The following is a 16,991-nucleotide window of genomic DNA, read 5'->3' as shown; positions in this document are numbered from 1 at the left end:
TACCCTGTTGGGAGCAGGTGAGTGGGGGAAAAGCTGACCAATGTTTAGGTTTGTAACTCCCTATGTTACTGGGAAGAGGTGCATCTATTCAGGGACCCATCCAATGTCACTATCCTTAATGTAGCTTCTATGCCTGGACAATTAAAGTTCTATATTATGTTTTCAGTCAGTTATTGAGTTAGCAACCCCAGTTAGAGATGAATTTGACATGTGTTTCAACTGTATTTTCATGATCAGTTTAAAGCTCTTCTATTATTTGAAGTTCCCTTGTGGCAGATCTTAAGGCAATAGTATGGTGGCATTTGAGAGGAAGCTGGATAAATATCTAAGGGAGAATGAAATAGAAGGATATGCTGATTTGGCTGAAGAGGGGTGGGAAGAAACTCATGTGGAACGTGAAACATGAACCAGTTGTTCTGTGAACGGTTTCTGTGCTGGATGCACTATATAATTCTTTATATCCTATGTGTCCCTGGGTCAGCCTACACTATGGGATCTGTTATCTCAGGATCATGTTCTAATCTCACTCTATTATTCATTGCCACAATAAACCTGCCTGAATCACTTCCATTTCTGTAAGGAGGCAATTAATAATTTAGTTAAAAGCAAAATACTGCAGATGCTGAAAATCTGAAATAAAAACAGAGTATGCTGGAAAAGCTCAGCAGGTCTGGCAGCATCTGTGGAGAAAGAAACAGATTAAACAGTTTGAGTCTGTATGACTCTTCTTCAGAGCTATAGAGAAGTTACTAAAGTATTAAATTAATAGTTTAGTATTTCTTATGACCACCCATTTATGAAGGAACTCATTTTGCTCAGGTGGCAGCTGGGTGGAAATTGAACTGGCCCAGCCCATTGTGCATTATATATACCTTTTCAACTTTTGGATCATTATAATAATATAGTTGTCTCTTAAAACCCAAGGGTCATTTTGTAACTTCTAGACAACAGCTCAGCTAATGTGTTTGCAATGCCTTCACTTTGTTTAACGAGGTGTCCTATTTTCAGAATAACAAGTTGCACATTAGAATGCAGCAAGCACACAACAGACACAACAGATGTAATTGAAAGTCAGCAAAGTTTCATAACAATATTCATTCCATCTGAAATAATTAGCTCCTGAGGCAAATTCCAGACTGTCACTCAATCAGGCAATTCATGTGGCTTCAAATCACAACAGCTGCTTGGGAATCTCAACTCCAACATGAGTTATATATTTTTTCACTCACTTCCACAAATTTCCTTTTTTTAAAATTCATCCATGGGACGTGGGCTTTGCTAGCATTTATTGTTCATCCCCAGTTGCCCTTGAGAAGGTGGCAGTTAGCTGCCTTCTTGAACCGCTGCAGTCCATGTGGTGTAGATATACTCACAGTGCTCTTAGGGAGGGAGTTCCAGGATTTTGATCCAGTGACAGTGAAGGAACGGTGATATACTTCCAAGTCAGGATGGTAAATGACTTGGAGGGGAACTTCCAACTGGTGGTAGTGGTCGTGGGTTTGGAAGGTGCTGTCAAAGGATCCTTGGTGAATTCCTGCAATGCATCTTGTAGATGGTACACACTGCTACTACTGTGTGTCAGTGATGGAGGAAGTGAATGTTTGTGAATCAAGTGGGCTGCTTTGTCCTGGACCGTGTCAAGCTTCTTGAGTGTTGTGGGAGCTGCACTCATCCAGACAAGTGGGGAACATTCCATCACGCTCCTGACTTGTGCCTTGTAGATGGTGGACAGGCTTTGGGGATTCAGGAAGTGAGTTACTCGTCACAGGATTCCTAGCCTCTAACCTGCTCTTGTAGCCACAGTATTTATATTGCTAGTCCAGTTCAGTTTCTGGTCAATGGCAACCCCCAGGATGTTGAGAGTGGGGGATTCGGTGATGTTATACCATTGAACATCAAGGTGTGATGGTTGGATTCTCTCCTGTTGGAGATGGTCATTGCCTGATACTTGCGTGGCGTGAATGTTACTTGCCACTTGTCAGCCTAAGCCTAGGTATTGTCCAGGTCTTGCTGCATTTGGACATGGACTGCTTCAGTATTTGAGGAGTCGCGAATGGTGCTGAACATTGTGCAATCATCAGCGAACATCCCCACTGTTGACCTTATGATGGAAGGAAGGTCATCGATGAAGCAGCTGAAGATGGTTGGACCGAGGACACTACCCTGTCCTGGAGCTGAGATGACTGACCTCCAACAACCACAACCATCTTCCTTTGTGCTAGGTATGACTCCAACCAGCAGAGAGTTTCCCCCCGATTCCCATTGACCCCAATTTTGATGCTACACTCTTTCAAATGCGGCCTTGATATCAAGGGCAGTCACTCTCACCACATCTCGGGAGTTTAGCTCTTTTGTCCATGTTTGAACCAAGGCTGTAATGAGGTCAGGAGCTGAGTGGACCTGGTGGAACCCAAACTGGGCGTCAGTGAGCAGGTTATTGCTAAGCAAGTGCTGCTTGATAGCATTATTGATGACCTCTTCCATTACTTTACTGATAATGGAGAGTAGACTGATGGGGCGGTAATTGGCCAAGTTGGATTGTCCTGCTTTTTGTGCACATGACATACCTGGGCAATTTTCCACATAGCCGGGTAGATGCCAGTGTTGTAGCTGTACTGGAACAACTTGGTTAGGGGTGCGGCAAGTTCTGGAACAACAAGTCTTCAGTACCATTGCTGGAATATTGTCAGGGCCCATAGCATTTGCAGTATCCAGTGCCTTCAGCTGTTTCTTGAAATCACGTGTAGTGAAACGAATTAACTGAAGACTGGCATCTGTGATGCTGGGGTCTTCCGGAGGAGGCCGAGATGGATCATCCATTCGGCACTTCTGGCTGAAGATTGTAGCAGATGCTTCAGCCTTATCTTTTGCACAGCTGTGCTAGGCTCCTCCATCATTGAGGAGGGCTATTTGTGGAGCCTCCTCCTCCAGTGAGTTGTTTAATTGTCCACCACCATGCATGACTGGATGTGGCAGCAATGCAGAGCCTAGATCTGATCCATTGGTTGTGAGATCGCTTAGCTCTGTCTATTACCTGCTGCTTATGCTGTTTGACACACAAGTCGTCCTATGTTATAGCTTCACCAGGTTGACACCTCATTTTTAGGTATGCCTGGTGCTGCTCCTGGCATGCCCTCCTACACTCTTCATTGAACCAGGGTTGATCCCCTGGCTTGATGGTAATGGTATAGTGGGGGATATGCCAGGCCGTGAGGTTATAGATTGTGTTTGAGTACAATTCGCTGCTACTGATGGCCCACAGTGCCTCATGGATGCCCAGCTTTGAGTTGCTAGATCTGTTCAAAAGCTATCCCATTTAGCATGGTGATAGTTCCACACAACACGATGGAGGATATCCTCAATGTGAAGGCGGGACTTCGTCTCCACAACAACTGTGCAGTGGTCACTCCTAACGATAGTGTCATGGGCAGGTACATCTGCGGCAGGCAGGTTGGTGAGGATAAGGTCAAGCCTGTTTCTTCCCTCTTGTAGGTTCCCTCACCACCTGCAGACCCAGTCTAGCAGCTATGTCCTTTAGGACTCAGCCAGCTAGTGGTGCTACTGAGCCACTATTGGTGATGGACATTGAAGTCCCCAACCCAGAGTACACGCTGCACCTTTGGCACCCTCAGTGCTTCCTCCAAGTGGTGTTCAAAATAGAGGAGCACTGATTCATCAGCTGAGGGAGGGCGGTACGTGATAATCAGCAGGAGGTTTGCCCGTGTTTGACTTGATGCCATGAGACTTCAAAGGGTCTGGATTCGATGTTGAGGACTCCCAGGGAAACTTTCTCTTGACTGTATACCACTGTGCCACCACCTCTGCTGGGTCTGTCCTGCCGGTGGAACAGGACATACCCAGGGATGGAGATGGTGATGGTGGTGCCTGGAACATTATCTGTAAGGTATGATTCCGTGAGGATGACTGTGTCAGGCTGTTGCTTGACTAGAATTTGCACTTAAATTTGCAGATGACACAAAGGTAGGTAAGAAAGTCTGTTATGAAAAGGACATGAGGAGGTTGCAGATGGATATAGATAGGTTGTGAGTGGGCAAGATTCTGGAAAATGGAGTTTAATATGGGAAAATGTGAAGTTGTTCACTTTGGCAGGAAGAACAAAAAAGCAGAGTATTACTTAAATGGAGATAAAAAAAAAACAAAAAACTGCGGATGCTGGAAATCAAAAACAGAAACAGAAATACCTGGAAAAACTCAGCAGGTCTGGCAGCATCGGCGTAGACACAGTTGACATTTCGAGTCCTCATGACCCTTCAACAGAACTGAAGGTTAATGAGGACTAGAAACGTCAACTGTGCTCTTCTCCGCCGATGCTGCCAGACCTGCTGAGTTTTTCCAGGTATTTCTGTTTCTGTTTTTGTTACTTAAATGGAGAACAGCTGCATAGTTCTGAAGTGCAGAGGGATCTAGGTGTTCTAGTACATGAGTCACAAAAAGTTAATATACAGGTACAGCAAGTAATTAAGAAGGTTAATGGAATGCTATCCTTTATTGCTAGAGGGATTGAACATTAAAGTAAAAACCTCCTTTCCGATCCTCCTTTTTCCAATAATTTATAATTTTTTTACAACTATATTTTTTTCTTTTCCCTCCTATTTTTAAATTTATTTCATTCTATTGTTTCATCTCCACCTTTTAGCCCATTTTGATCCCTTCCCCCAACCCCACAAATAGTAGAGCCATCTGCCACTAGCTTGCTTCCCTTAATGTTCCCATTAGCACATCCTTTAGATAATATCACCACCGTCAACACCCCTTTGTCCTTTTGTCTATGACATCTTTGGCAGTCTCTTCTTGGCCTCCACCTATCACTGGCCCCCTATCGAGCTCTCCTGTCCCACCCCCTTCTACCAGCTTATATTTCATCTCATTTCTATATGTCTTAGTTCTGATGAAAGGTCATTCGGGCTCGAAATGTCAACTGTATCCCTCTCCGCAGATGCTGTCAGACTTGCTGAGTTTTTCCAGGTATTTTTGTTTTTGCTATAAAAGTAAGGATGTTATGCTTCAGTTACAGAGGGCATTGGTGAGATCGCATCTCGAATACTATGTGCAGTTTTGGTCTCCTTATTTAAGGGAGGACGTAAATACTTTGGAGGTGGTTCAGAGGAGGTTTACTAAATTGATACCCGGAATGAGTGGGCTGTTTTATGAGGAAAGGTTGGACAGACTGGGCTTGTTTCCACTGGAGTTTAGAAGAGTGAAGGGTGATTTGATTGAAGTATACAAGATCCTGAACAGCCTTGACAAGGTGGATGTCAAAAGGATGTTTCCTCTTGTGGGTGAGTCCAGAACTAAGGGGCACTGTTTCAAACTTAGGGGTTGCCCTTTTAGGTCAAAGATAAGGAGAATTTTTTTCTCTCAGAGGGTTGGAACTCTGCCTCTGAAGGTGGTGGAGGTGGGGTCATTTAATATTTTTAAGGCAGAGGTAGTTAGATTCCTGTTAGGCAAGGGAATCAAAGGTTATTAGGGTTAGATAGGAATGTGGAAATCGAAACACAAGAAGATCAGCCATGATCTTATTAAATGGCGGAGCAGGCTCGAGGGGCCGAATGGCCTACTCCTGTTCCTAATTCTTATGCTGTTAAGAAGAGTTACATTTTAGCTCTGTTAACTCTGTTTCTCTCTCCGCAGATGCTGCCAGATCTGGAGAGTTATACCAGAACTTGATCTCCAGCATCCACTGTATTTTGCTTTTGTCTTTGAACAGGTAAATTTTGTAGCTGTAAGAAAACTCAGGGAAAATTACTTGGGAACTGTGCTTAAAATAGAACAGAAAAAAAGAACTGCATCTAAAGCTATTTTACTGGATAAGGAGAGAATTCTCAAGATAGCAAGACCAAAAGCACAGTGAGATTGGAAGGACGCAGAACTGAAGCTAAACATGTGAGATACAAGGTTAGGGAGGACAAACAGAAGGCAACCTTGCTCAGGGGTTCTCATCCAGAGAGGGTTTCAAACCTTTTCAAAAACGTTCAGGTTTTTTTTTTAAGAAAAACACACCATTGTGTAAAGGTGGGATCAAGTTAGGGTTGCCAACTGTGATTAAATGGATTCCTGGAGGTCTCATCACATGATATGACCCCCAACTCCAGCCATTAGGTCGGCCAACACATCCCATCCTTGTGACACGCTGCCTTCCTACACCAATTGGAAAGCAAAAAAGACTCATTACCCAATTGGATGGTGACTGTCAGCCAAACAGCTTTTTCACCCCTGTAATCAAAGAAAATGTCAAGAAGTAAACTTTAATGCCCTGATGATTTTTCTCCAGGGTTGCACCTGCAGTGTCTTGGAGATTGATCTTCAATTCCTGCAGACCACAGGTCAATCCTGGAGAGTTGGCAACCCTCGGTCAAGCTGAGCAAACTTCAGCTCCAACTAGGTGCCTCTTTGCGGTGATCGGGGTAGCTGCTGCTGAGTCCAGGCCCCCTTGCTGAGAGAGAAAGGAAGCAGAGCTCGCTGGTCACTCAACACAAATCCCCAGGCTCCTTCATCCTCCTCTTGCCAGCTCCCACTGTATATTTTATCCACCCTTTATCCTAACACCATGCTGCATGGGCTTGTGTCACCCCATCCCCAGGTTAATTGGGGTAGTTACCCTCCTAATTCTCTCCTCACACCCTGAATCCTCTCAGTACCATCGTTACCAGTGGCAACTGGGACTCACCCAGTTCATGCATCCTCCGACCACTGAAATCGGCCAGTAGCCGCTCCACACGCACCGACATTGATATCGTTTCATATTTGATGTCTTTTTGTCCTGGCTACGTAATTCGCACAGTCGCGATTATCAACCAAATGGAGCAAGGGAATAGGTGGCAGCTGCAAATCAGAAAGGAACTGTAAGACTGAGGGCTGCAAACAGCTCTTGTGGCGGGAAAAGAGTGGAAACGATTCAGATTGGCCCTTACTGCCGGCAGGAACTGAAACCATTTTCAGGCTCCATTAACTACCCTGCACTGTCTCATTCAACCCCCCACCCATTATTTTCTCTCCTGCTGCCTTCAGTGTTCAGTCACACCGGGTAATTGTTAAAGGCTGTAATATCTTTGACTGTCTTAATCATGCTTTTAATCAAAATTTGCAGTTGAGATTTGCAGAAGCTATTCAACCCAAGGGGAGCATCGATCATTTAAATGAAGTACAGAATGTTGGCTGTAGGCTGGGATTTTCTTCATGACAGACAAAGAGAGTCACTGGTAAAATACTCTCAAAAAAATCATAAAACCAGCAATAAAACATGTTTGAGAGCTATACTTCACTTTGATATTGTCAGAACTTCGGAAAAGTTTTATATTCACCAAAACCTAGGGACTGTCTGAAAGCATGAAGATAAGGGATTGGTATATTTGAAAAATGCTAATTCATTTGGTCTTAAGGGTTCTGAAAACTGCATGAAAGGAACAAGCTGACATTGATTGACGATATCTTTTTATTTTTTTCATCAGGGGAAAGCGCGAACGCAGTCCCCCACTATCACAAATTTTACACTTGAGTATCCCGTATTTGGGGACATCTCAGGCGCCAGCAAACCCGGAGTGCAATGGGATAGCCTCATGCTGGGAGCACAACCTTCATGATCATTGTTTCTCCCCTGCCTGGTAAGTAACGCTATCTTTTTAGATGCACAGAAATGAGCAGGCATGCTCTGAAGAAGTCATACAGACTCAAAACATTACCTCTGGTTCTCTCTTCACGAGGCTGTCAGATCTGCTGAGTTTTTCCAGCATTTTCTGTTTTTGTTTCGTCTATGCACTTTGACAGACGGAATTCTCCAAACAAATGGCTTGTGAAAAGCCTGAACCTTAGACTTTACAAGTTTTGTTGGGCTGTTTTGTTGTTCTATAATCTCAGCAAGAAGCTACTTTTAACCTTCAAACAGTCACGAGGAAACAGATATGCAGAAAGGGTTTTCAACATATGCCCATTGTCAAGACGTGTTGACTCCTCAAGGGCAACTGTAGTTTAAACTTGATTTTGAACTTGTCAGTGAAACATCCCGCCGGGAAGGAAGGGGATAAAAATCGTTCCAAAAGAGGGATTTGGTGGTTTGCCAAGCAGTCTGGTCAGCTGCTGTAGGTCCGATCGACAGAGAACTAACTGCTCACTAGGCGACTGTACATGTATATCTCTAGTAACATTTTTGTGATGCATTGTGACAGGGGTATTGTAACAAGTGTCTTGTATTTCTCAAATCTAATAAAGAGATTTGTGTTTAATTTGAGTTTTAAGTGTAGTCTTATTATTTGTCGTAATTCTCATGCCAGGGTGGAAGGTTACATCTTAAATACAGCTGTAAAGATGTCGATGGCCCTTTGGTGTCAAGTCTTGTTTATTCTTCCCCTGCGAGCCTCTACCTGGAAAGTGAGCAGTCTTGCTCCACCAAGGAGAGATTGCAGGCAGACCGGAATGTCCACATCCTCCTAGTAGGATTTCAACTTTCCAGCATTTACCCTGGAGTCACCAGGAATTTAACAACAATCCGGATGTTGCTGTGAGCAATATCGGGTTTTAAGAAATGATAAATGATTCAAGTCTTAAAACATTGTGCTTTTTAATTGTTTGCATTTTTGTTTGTTTTCACTTCTGGTTATTCAGTATAAAAATATTGGGGATGGTGGAAAATGGCTGTTTGATTGACAAATAGGCAGGGAAGTGGTTCAGGCTGATGTGCTGGAAACAGTCAGGGAGGATGTCGGGGATTGAAGGGGATAGAGGGAGACTGGGATGGGGATAGAGGGGGACGGACAGAGGGAAAGGATAGAGAGAGGCTTTTTTTATTCATTCATGGGATATGGGCTTTGCTGGCTGGGCCAGCATTTATTACCAATCCCTAGCTGCCCTTGAGAAGGTGGTGGTGAGCTGCCTTCTTGAACCACTGCAGTCCATGAGGTGTAGGTACATTCACAGTGCTGTTTGTGACAGTAAAGGAACGGCGATATATTTTCAAGTCAGGATGGTGAGTGACTTGGAGTGGACCTTCCAAGTGGTGGTGTTCCCATCTGTCTGCTGCCCTTGTCCTTCTAGATGGTAGTGGTCGTGGGTTTGGAAGATGCTGTTGAAGAAGCCTTGGTGAATTCATGCAGTGCATCTTGTAGATGGTGCACACTGCTGCTACTGTGCGTCAGTGGTGGAGGGAGTGAATGTTTGTGGATGGGATACCAGTCAAGCGGCCTGCTTTGTCCTGAACGGTGTCAGGCTTCTTGAGTGTTGTTGGAGCTGCACTCATCCAGACAAGTGGGGAACATTCCATCACATTCCTGACTTGTGCCTTGTAGATGGCAGACAGGCTTTGGGGAGTCAGGAGGTGAATTACTCGTCGCACAATTCCTAGCCTCTGACCTGCTCTTGTAGCCACAGTATTTATATGGTTAGTCCAGTTCAGTTTCTGGTCAATAGTAACCCCCCAGGATGGCAGTAGAGGGGGAGGGATAGAGGGAGGCTGGGATGGCAATAGAGGGGGAAAGATAGAGAGAGGCTGGGAAGAGGGTACAGTGATTGGGTAAGAGGAAGTGGAACATGTATGAGGGACAAGTATTTTCTGCAGTACTCAGATATTAACAACAGCAGCAGTAATGTGGTGAGTGGGAACGGCACTGAGGGGATTTTCATATGGAAAGAAATACTAGTGTTGTGTTACCAGGGGGGCCTGTGGAACTTTTATAACACGGGAGGAGGGCCTCAGAGTAAAAAGATTGAGAATCCCTGACTTAGATAACTGAAGGACGTAATGAGAAATAAGAACATAAGAGATAGAGTAGGCCATTTGGCCCCTCGAGACTGCTCAACCATTCAATAAGATCATGGCTGATCTAACTGTGGCCTCAACTCCACCATTCTGTTCCCCTATAACACTTGAGTCCCCTGTCAATGAAAAACTCTGTCTCTTTCAGCCTTGAATATATTCAATGACCCAGCCGCCACTGCTGTCTGGCCTAGAGAATTCCAAGGGCCTACAACCCTCTGAGAGAAGAAATTCCTCCTCACCCCCATCTTAGATGGGAGGCCTCATATTCTGAAACAATGTTCCCTCGTTCTAGATTCCCTGAAGAGATAAAGAATCCTCTCAGCTCCTACCCTGTCAAACCCTCTCAGAATCTCATATTTCAACAAGGTTACCTCTCATTCTTCTAAACTCCAATGACTATCGGCCCAACCTGCTCAACTCTTCCTCATAAGAGAACATCCTTCATTCCTGGAATCAGGCTAGTGCACCTTGTATGAACTGCTTCCAGTGCAGGTATATCCCACCTGCAGTCAGGTGCACAATACTCTCGGGGCTGGATTTTACAGCCCCCACTGGGCTTGTCTTCAGCAGGTAGGTTTGTAAAATATGAGGGGTGGCAAGCCCACCACCTTCCCGCCCACCTCCGAGCTGTCCCCCATAATATGGTAGGTGGCCGGTTATTGAAATTGGCAGCCTGCCCACCATTTTTAAATAATAATTAATGATCAATTGAGCTTGTTACCAAGCTAACTGACCTGAATAATACACTGCCCATGCCATAATAGAGCTGGTTTGGGCAGGCAGGCCGGAGTGGGCAGGCTGCTATACTGGGAAACTTGCGGGGGGCGGTGGGAATATATCCTTTGGGGGAGGGGTGTGTATCAAGGGCCACACCCCCCGTCCAAGATGATTTCTTCCCCCCCGCCCCACTCTGTTCCTCTCCGCCTAGCCTCCAAACTCTAGATCCTCCTTCGATCCCCTTGCTAGGCTCCCTAGTCCTTCCGTCCAAACCCCAGGACTTACCTCACTCCAGAAGCCATGCCTCTTTATCTGTGCGCCTGCTTACAGTCCCAGCAGCAACCACTATGGGGTTCTGACACTGCTAGAGCTGCCAGCCAATTGGATTGACCGCAGCTTTGGAGGGTGGGACCTCCTCGCATCGGGGAGTAAAAGTCCCACTCTCACCTCACTCATGCTGCCCACAGAATGTTAGTACTTAATGTGGGCCAGCTGCTGTCTGAGGGTGAGCAATACAGCTCTGTAATATTTAGCCCTCAATGTGGTCTCATCAATGCCTATACGGTTGTAGCAAGACTCCCCTACTTTTATACTCCATCTCTCTTGTAATAAAGGCTAACATTCCATTTGCCTTCCTAATTATTTGCTGTACCTGCAATTAGGTGAAAGAGACGTTATACAGGGCATTAGGAAAGACTCAAAATAACTTATACAACAACAGGCAGATTAACAAGGCTTGTGATTATACTGCAGCAAATGGAGGTGTAGACATGTCAACTGAAAGTATCTGAAGGAAGTTTGTAAGAAACTTTCCAGAAAGTGATGTAAATGTTTTCCACACAGTCTCGCAAAGATAGTTTATTACTCATTGACCGAGCTATGTTCTCCTCACATTAAGCAGCAGTTCTCACAGAAGAAGCTTCTGGGTTTCCCTGGACTCTGAGTTGTGTTTTTCTAGTTGTACTTTTATTTGTACAGGTATTTTGCTCGACCTTTCTTCCTCACAATTGGGCACAGGGCCAATCATGGTGCTGGTAATGATAACTAGAGTTATTTAGCCACAAAAGCGTTTCGTTGAAACTAGGCTCATCCAACCAGCTACAGTGTTAGAATCGGAAGAGTGCTTAACAAGCAGATCATTTCTAAAGGGACAAACTCCATGTACCAAGCAATTTATTGTAGGAAAGTCTTGCATATACTTTGCAATGTTACTTCTTGTGGCAGACATCGATCTCACACTGTACAATTCAAGCTAAATTTCTATTTCTGTATTTGATCAGTTTGCAGTTTGTAATCATAGACAACAACAAATCACAAATGAAATGCACCAACCCAAATATCTCAAGGTAACCAATCAGCAATTTTAAAATAGCATCTCCTTAAAATATGGTGTAGTCGCTAAACAGTGACCAATAGGAAGGAGCAGAAGATGGACCAGTGAAGGCAAGTCAAATAACTTGCAGTCAACAGCCTTGGTTTCTCCATTAAGCTGAGGTCATATTATTAGGAATGAAGCTTGTGACATAGTTAAGCCACTTTAAAATGCACGAGACAATGGGGTTGACTTTAACCTACTCCTATTAAGAAGAAACAGTGCATGAGAGTGGTGAAAATCAGGCTATTAGATTGATCGGTCTAGGTGACTCCATTCCTGGTCAGGATCATTTTCCCCATTAACTTTTGATTCGGCCCAGTTTCTTGCCCCAGGCAGACGAGGCCTAATTGAAATGCAAAAGTTGCAGGCAGGTGGCATTGTCAGTGCTGCAGCTGTATTTGTACAGCAGTGTGGGTTGGGAGGACCAACCTGATGCCAAACACACCAGAGAAACCTAGCTGGAGGCAACCTAGTGGTCAGGAGAGGCCAGGGTAAGGGAGGTCATATTTTATAAAAGTTTAGAGCTTTGTTTTGAGATGGAGAGAGCCTGAAGTGTTCCTAGTCTCTCAATTGGATTGGTGGTCTTCGTCTACCATGGCCTTGCCTCTCCTTGCTCACCAGCACATACCTCTCATCCCCAACAGTGTCTGGCTCCCATCGATCTTGGCATCATTCCTGCCAGCTTTGGCATGAGGTAGGTGCACACTTAAATGAGGCCCAGCAGTTAAAATCGGCTGGCCATGCTCCAGTCTCATCTGCCTATTTCGGAACTACTCCTACACACTGCTCCTGCCTGGAGTTAAAACCAATTAAATGATAGCATTTTCTAAATTTAAATTGCACTTAACAATGTTTACCATCAGAGATCTGGAGCTCTCTGAGAAATCTTCAGATTAAGTTGTAGAGCATCCCGAGTGCCCAGCAACGTAACAGTGTCCAATTCCCACAAGCTCCTGCTCCCCTCCTGCTAATAGCTACTCCCCCCAGGAGACCTGCTGTCATGGTGTGTCACACTTGTCTTTCTTATGCCTTCCTCACACATCCACTGTAGCTTGTCTGTAACTACTCTGTGACATTTGTCACAACCACCTAGGTCGATCCCTTTTTCTGCTGCCCTCCACTTTTCTGGGAGAGATCTCTGTAGCTCTTTAGCTCCGATCAAATGGCCAAAATATTGACATCTCCTTTACTGCTGTCATGCAATTTCAAGCATCTTTCCATTTGTCTTATGGTCTGTATTTTATTTTATTCTTTGATGTATGGGAATCACTGGCTAGCCCAGCGTTTGTTGCTCATCCCTAGTTGACCTTGAGAAGGTGGCGTGGAGCTGCCTTCTTGAACTGCTGCAGTCCATGTGGTGTAGGTACACCCACAGTGCTGTTAGTGAGGGAGTTCCAGGATTTTGACCCAGCGACAGTGATGGTATGTGACTTGGTGCCATTGTCATTTCCAGTGCCTAGGCCAATGCTGAGTGATCTGTCCGGTTTCATTCCTTATTGACTTTTCTGTAGCAGTTTTATAGAATTGAGTGGCTTGCTACGCCATTTCAGAGACATTTAAGAATCAACCACATTGCTGTGAGTCCAGAGTTATATGTAGGCCAGACCAGGTAAGGATGGCAGATTTCCTTCCTAAAGGGCATTAGTGAATCAGATGGGTTTTATGAGCATCGACAATGGTTTCATGGTCACTATTACTAAGAATTGTTTTTTTTTAACATTCCAAATGTATTAATTGAATTTAAATTCCACCAGCTGCAATGGTGGGATTTGAACCAGTGTCCGCAGAGCATTAGCCTGGGCCTCCAGATTGCTGGTCTGGTGGCATAGTAGTAGTGTCACTAGACCAGCATGCTGTAGACCCAGGGTAATGCTCTAGGGATGTGGGTTCAAATCCCACCATGGCAGATGGTGGAATTTGAGTTCAATAAAAATCTGGAATTAAAAGTCTGATGGTGATCATAAAACCATTGACAATTTTTGTAAAAACTCATCTAGTTCACTGCTATCCTACAGGGAGGGAAATCTGCTATCCTCACCCAGTCTGGCCTACATGTGAATCCAGACCCACAGCAATGTGGCTGAGTCTTAAAATTTCCCTCTAAACAAGGGCAATTAGGGATGGGCAATAATCTAGCCAGTGGTGCCCACATCCCATGAAGGAATGAGAAAAACCTACACCACCACCTCCCCAGTGTATACGGAATTTTAAACATATGCCTGAACATCCGCATTTCAAAGGCTTCTATTTTCTTTGACAGATTTTTACTTATTGTCCGGGTTTTTGAGACATTCATGCATCTATGTTTAAAACTCGTTGGGACAATGATCATGACAGTAAGTGAAGCCATTCATAAAATCTACTTGGACTTGACTTTTGTCAGCCCCACCCTGCCTCCATTTACTGAAAGATGGTGCTAAGGAAAGCCCTCCATGCAGGAATAGTGAAAGTAAGTGGAATTCCTGTGCATAAATTATCAAACAAGGTAAAACGTGAACACTTCAACTCTTTTTGAAGCAAAGAGTACAATTTACTCTGCTGATTTTAAGTTTTGTTTATCAGGCCGTGAAAGCAGGTTACACATGACAATCGACACTGCAAAATTTGTCATCGTTTGATTGTGTTGTTTTCGAGATTCTGGTTCAGGATTCCCATAGCGCCACTCCCGACCACCCCCAACCCCCAACCCCACTAGCTAAACTTACAGTCTCCTTGGAAAGACAAAAAATGAGGAATCACTGTAGCTTAATTTACCTTAAAGGCAATCAAAGTTCAGAAAACGATGGGACACATCATCTAAAACCTCCTTGCTCTTGTACTCTATGCCCCTATCAATGAAGACTTTATTTTAAAAGCTATCTTTTAAGTCTTTGTGATATTATAAAGCTTATTACCAGTTAAGATGTGAGTTAATACACATTTTTAAAGTTTGGGTCGTTTCATTGGTTGCATTTTATTAAAAAGGTTGGTAACTCAGTTCATTGATATAAACAAGAAAAGCACATAAAGGGATTGGATGAAGCAGTTGGTTGTTGCAAAAAGGAGACTAAAAAAGGGCTGTCCATTTGAGCCAGAAGCTCTGGGTTTAAGCTCCATTAACCTTTGGCACAAAGCCTTGGCTGAAATGTCAGTGCTGCATTGAGGGGAGCCGGGGGTGGGGGAAGCAGGGGGCGGGAGGGGTGCTCCCATCTTGGATGAGACATTAAATTAAGACCCCATTCACCTCTCAGGTTGATGTAAACAATCCCATGACACTATTCGAAGAGGAGGCAGATGTTCTTCCAGTTGTGTTGACCAATAATTAACTCTCAATCAGTTCTGGAAAGAGCATATTGAGTGGTCATTTATCTCATTACTGTTTAGGGGTCTTTCCCGCATGCTTTTACCTAGACTGCAACAGTGACTACAGTTCACAAAAAATTCATTGAATTTGCAGCACTTTCAGAGGCCTGGAGAAGGTAGAAAGAGAGGCAGACAGACAGTCAAGGAATCGGATAGACACAGAGACAGACAGACACAGAGACAGACAGACATGGAGATAGACAGGGAGACAAAGAGAAAGTAAGACAAAAAGACAGAGAGAGACAGACAGAAAGTGAGATAGACAGAGAGGGAGAGACAGACAGTTAGACACAGAGACAGACAGAAAGTGATTCAAAGAGAGATAGACAGACAGACAAACAGAGAGAGATAGAGAGAGAGACAGAGAGAACATGAGACAAACAAGGAGAGAGATAAAGTGAGACAGACAAAAAAAGAGAGACAGGTGGACAGAGACAGAAAGCAAGACAGACAGACAGAAAGTGAGACAGAGAGACAGACAGAAAGTGAGATAGTGAAACAGGCAGAGGGAGAGAGACAGACAGAGAAAGAGAGGGAGACAGGGTGTCAGGAAAATATAATAATTTTCATAATGTTATTTGGAATTTATTTTAAAGTAGGGTAATAGTGGGGCCTGTATCTATGGGCAGAATTTTCCATGCCCACTGGTGGCAGGCATGATAGGTGGCATGCACAGACAATACAGCGCAATCGGTTTCACGATGGTGGAAGGCAGTTCGCAATCGTCCGCTCAGCCCGCCAATGATGGGCCGGGTTTCCCACCAATGGTCATCAGGGAGCTCATTGTAATATATCAGCATCTCATTAAAAGGCCATCCAGGCTCTGAAACTCCGCCAGATCACCGTCCACGTCGTTGGGAAAGCACATCGACATGTTTCATAACAGTGCACAGGCAACATGCACTTAGCAACCTTCACTTTGGGGGAACTGGAGATGAGTGAACAGCATTGGGTCCTTGTTGCTTTGCAGGCTTCAGGGGCACTGGGGGGGCTGAGTGAAGTCCCACCCTGCCTTGGGCGCGGCTGTTTTTGGGTGGGGTGGTATCTGGAGGCAACTACTGCCCTGGCATTGGATCCCTCACATGAGAAATTGAGGTGGGGGGGGCAGGGTAGGTGAGGGAAGTGGCCGTGCAGTAGGGACACCCGTAAAAACTAACTATTCCTCTGCAATTAAGACAGGTCAGGCACAGCCACAGTGATATGATTGGGATTGGGCTCCTAGCCTGCCTGCCCATGCAAGCAACACAGAGGCACCAAAGTGCCACCAAGTGCTCCAGGTCTTACCTCTCCCCTGCCCCCTCAATCTCAGCATCCTGGTTTGGACCAGTCTCCCCCATGTTGCAGGTTGACAGGGCAGCCATGCAGCTCACTCATCTCTGGCCATCCGAGGGGTGACCAGCACTCTCCGGGAAGCATTAAGGGGGCGGGGTCACACAGGGCCAGGAAAGGTGCTAAGTGCAGCCTTGATAACCACATCTCTCTCTCTCTTTCATGCTGCAGGAGGACCACATCAGGATCATGAATCCTGGTGACCTAGCTGTATGCCTGATGGCCTACAGAGACTGTAGAAGATGCAGGAGAGAGTGACTGGAGCTCCTGGCTGTGCAAAGGCAGGGGCAGTAACCTCATGAAGAAGGGGCAGCAGGGACTCCCACACATACTGCTCAGGAGTGACAGTGAGCTGTGGCTGGTCGGTGCCAAGTGACACCCAGGTTGCATAGACACCGCCTGCCATTCCTGCAGATGACTGAGAACATGTCTAGGGACCTGGTGGCTCACTGCAAACTG

General features: G+C 45.0%; 1 protein-coding gene and 1 non-coding gene across 3 annotated transcripts in view; both read right to left on the bottom strand.

Moving 5' to 3' along the window:
* LOC121289841 (catenin alpha-3-like) overlaps positions 1-16,991 on the bottom strand; it is a 1,845,970-nt gene that overhangs the window by 1,579,232 nt on the left and 249,747 nt on the right. The window lies entirely within an intron of this gene.
* LOC121290251 lies at positions 7,467-7,630 on the bottom strand. The gene has a single exon (XR_005945732.1). It is a non-coding gene; the product is annotated as a U1 spliceosomal RNA (small nuclear RNA).

Source organism: Carcharodon carcharias, chromosome 17 (assembly GCF_017639515.1).
Source record: "Carcharodon carcharias isolate sCarCar2 chromosome 17, sCarCar2.pri, whole genome shotgun sequence".
In the NCBI taxonomy this organism is placed as follows: domain Eukaryota; kingdom Metazoa; phylum Chordata; class Chondrichthyes; order Lamniformes; family Lamnidae; genus Carcharodon; species Carcharodon carcharias.
The sequence above is the reverse complement of the archived record's forward strand: the minus strand, read 5'-3'. Positions and strand labels throughout refer to the sequence as shown.